The 3,715-nt window shown below is 33.1% G+C and overlaps 1 non-coding gene across 1 annotated transcript; it reads left to right on the top strand.

Moving 5' to 3' along the window:
- Positions 1-2,561: 2,561 nt before the first annotated feature.
- On the top strand, positions 2,562-2,668 carry LOC119508616. The gene has a single exon (XR_005211518.1). It is a non-coding gene; the product is annotated as a U6 spliceosomal RNA (small nuclear RNA).
- Positions 2,669-3,715: the final 1,047 nt, after the last annotated feature.

The following is a 3,715-nucleotide window of genomic DNA, read 5'->3' as shown; positions in this document are numbered from 1 at the left end:
CTTTGATTTAGACCTCTGAAAATTTATACCCAGAAAGGACAGTGTATGCTGTTTCATCTTATGCTCACTTTGACAAATGTGTCTGTTTTATATGCACATATAACCCAAATGTCAAATGTTACATATTGGGTTAGATGGGGGAAAAAATAGCTTCAGAAGCTGAAAAAAGAGAATTCTATTGTGTTGAAATCCTTAAATAATATGCTAAGTGTTCTTTTAACCCTATTTCATTTACAGGAGAATATAGGTAATTTCTGTGTACTTTGAGATTACTGTTATTTCAAATACATTTGGATATAGATCAGAAAAGGCTGTTTTCAAAATAAACTGGGGAGTATAAAAATATAATTGATAAAAAAATTACACAGACCTAGTAGCACATATACAAAAATTAACTCAAAATAGAAACACAATCTAAATATAAAAGCTAAAACTATAAAACACTTGGAAGGAAAACATAGGAAATACATTCAAGATCTTTTATTAGTCAATGGATTCTTAGTCTTCATCAAAATTAAAAATTGTATATCAAAGGACATTAACAAGAAAGTGAGAAGAAAACCTAAAAAATGGGAAAAAATATTTGGAAACCACCTATCAAATAAGAATTTAATATACACAATATGAAAGAACTCCTACACAATTCAACAACAAAATATACAACCCAATTTTAAAAATGTGCAAAAGATGAATAGATATTTCTCCAAGAAAATATATGCAAATTTCCAATAAGCAGATGAAAAGAAACTCAACATCATTACTATTAAAATGCAAATCCAGTCATTAAGAGATAACTTCATATCCCTTAAAATGTAGCTATTATTTAAAATTGGAAAATAACAAGTCCCAGTGAGGATGCAAAGAAATCAGAACCTCAGTACATTGTTGGTGGGAATGTAAAATAGTGCAGCCACTGTGGGAAAGAGTTAGGCAGTTCCTCCAAAATTCCAAGCATAGAATTACCATATGACCTGGCAATCCCACTTCAAAAACCTGAACTCAGGGAATCAAACAGAAATTTGTACACCAATGTTCATAGCAACATTATTAACAGTAGCCAAAAGGTGGAAGAAATCTAAGTGTCCATCAACAGGTGAATGAATAAACAAAATGTGGTATATATTTACAGTGGAATATTATTCATTTGTGAAAAGGAATGAAGTTCTGATACATACTACAACATGGATAAACCTTGAGGACCACAGGCCGAGTGAAATAAGCCTGAAACAAAATGATAGGTACTGTATAATGCTGCTTATATAAAATAACTAGAATATGCAAATCCATAGAGCAGAAGGTAGAGTACAGGTTACCAGGGCAGGGAGGAGGGAGAATGGAGAGTTAATGCATAATGGATGCATGACCTCTATGGGGTGATGGAAAAATTTCAGTAATAGGTGATGATGATGGTAGCACAATATTGTGAATGTGATTAATGCCCTGAACTGTAGGCTTAGGAGTGTTTTAGATGGGAAGTTTTAAGTCATATATGTTACTACAATTTTTAAAAAGAGAGAGAAAGAGAGACTAAAAAGACAATGACAATGCAATGCATTACATTAACCTGGGCTGGATCTAATAATGGAGGAGAAGATGTCCAAATGGATGATAGATATAGGTAAAGGATACATGATATAGATAGATTAGGTAGATGCTAATGATGATGAAGATGATAGAAGATGAAAGAAAGAAAGAAAGAAAGAAAGAAAGAAAGAAAGAAAGAAAGAAAGAAAGGAAGGAAGGAAGGAAGGAAAGAAAGAAAAGAAAGAAAGAAAGAAAGAAAGAGAAAGAAAGAAAAAAGAAAGAAAGAAAGAAAAAGAAAGAAAGAAAGAAAGAAAGAAAGAAAGAAAGAAAGAAAGAAAAAGAAACAAACAAAGAAAGAAAGAAACAAAGAAAGAAAGATGATAGAATTATGTAGCAAATGTGGCAAAATGTTAAAAGTAAATTTAGGTATCTGGTTAGGGTTTTTTTTTTTTTTTTTGGAGTTCTCTGTTTTATTTTTTTATTATGTTTAAAACTTTCATATAATTCTGACATTATTCCAAAATAAAAAGTTTTTCTTAAAAAGGCAAGCATGTATGATATTGGATTGCAAGGCATAAATCAGAAATTCTGCAGACATACAAGAGGGAGTGAGAACAGGTGAGTCAGATGATTGCAAGAGATGTCATGGGGCAGACTCTAAGGCCAGAAGCCACCAGAGACATCAAGAGTCATCACTACAATCACTCTTCTTCTTGGGTGCAAGAATGGTCCTCTGTTGATGCAGACACGAGAATGAGCAAAAAAGTTACGGAAAATTAAAAGAGAACATTACATCCATCCTAAAGATTAAAACATGCCAAGTTACCTACAAAATATAGTTCTTAATATCTTTCACAGTACTGAAGATGCAAGGAAACCAGTGAGCTATAATCCAGAAAGTAATGACCCCTCTTAGGAGAAAAGAGACTCTTGACTGCTTGCAATTTTGATGGAGACGTGGTGGTAGGAGCAAGCCATAATAAATACAGGTAAGAAGAAAGCAGAATATTTAGCTAATTTTTAAAAAAACAGTTAGGGTGCTTGCTTTGGCGGCACATATACTAAAATTGGAACAATACAGAGAAGATTAGCATGGCCCCTGCACAAGAATGACACTCAAATTCATGAAGAGTTCCATATTTTTATCCTTCAGAATGCTCCTATGCCAGCTAAGTCCCCAAACCCAGAGACAATAGCCCCTTCAAGAACATCAACTAGATGTGTCCCCTTTGCTCATAAAGTCAACACCCCTTTTCAATATGAACAGTTTAGGGTGGTCACTGCCTAGACATCCCTGAAGATCAGGAAAGTGATTCAAGGAAGAGGAAGGGGTAGCAACAGACAAGATGAAATTTAACAAAGGATTATGAATACTGAATCTTTATATAATTTTCTTTTCCTTAGTTGCTAGGGTATTAGAATAGTTAGAAGGAAAGTATTGAAATGGTGGAACTGTAACACATAGCATCTTTTGAAATTTGTTCTGTAGCTAATTGTTAAATTGTAATTTGAAAGCTATACCTTTTTGTATATGTTATATTTCACAATAAGGAAATAACTGAAACTATGGTACTATAATTCATAATAACTTTGGAAATTTCCTATGTATCTACTTGTTAAATCATACTGTGAAAGATATTACCTTTTTGTATATATATTTCATAATAAGGAAATAACTGAAACTGTGGAATTGTAACCTATAATATTCTTTGAAATTTGCTCTCTAACTATTTGTTAAATTGTACTTGGAAAGCTGTCATTTTTATGTATATGTTATATTCTACAATAAAAAAATATATAAAAAGGTTGGGGCATGGCATGAGACATTAGAATCCCTAGGAAGGCTAGACACAAAGAGTCTGTACCTTCCTGTTATCTCTTCCACAGGCCTTCATGGAATGGTCATGAGGAATATTAGGAACAGAGCCAAAATGGTGAAAGAGATCCTCCCCATCCTGAAACACAGTTGTGCAGGGCCTGCAGCTAGCCAGGGACAGGGAAGAGGAGAAGAACTGAGAGAAATGCTCTAGGTACTCTGGACCCTAAATTCAACCATAATATAGGGAATAAAAGAGGAGATGTCATTACAGTTCCTAGTTTCATTAAGGAGATATGAACATGATGTTATGAACAAATTTATAAAAATAAACAATAACATTGCAATGGATAAATTCCTTGAAAAAAATAACAC

This window comes from Choloepus didactylus, chromosome 13 (assembly GCF_015220235.1).
Source record: "Choloepus didactylus isolate mChoDid1 chromosome 13, mChoDid1.pri, whole genome shotgun sequence".
NCBI classification, from domain to species: Eukaryota; Metazoa; Chordata; class Mammalia; order Pilosa; family Megalonychidae; genus Choloepus; species Choloepus didactylus.
The sequence above is the reverse complement of the archived record's forward strand: the minus strand, read 5'-3'. Positions and strand labels throughout refer to the sequence as shown.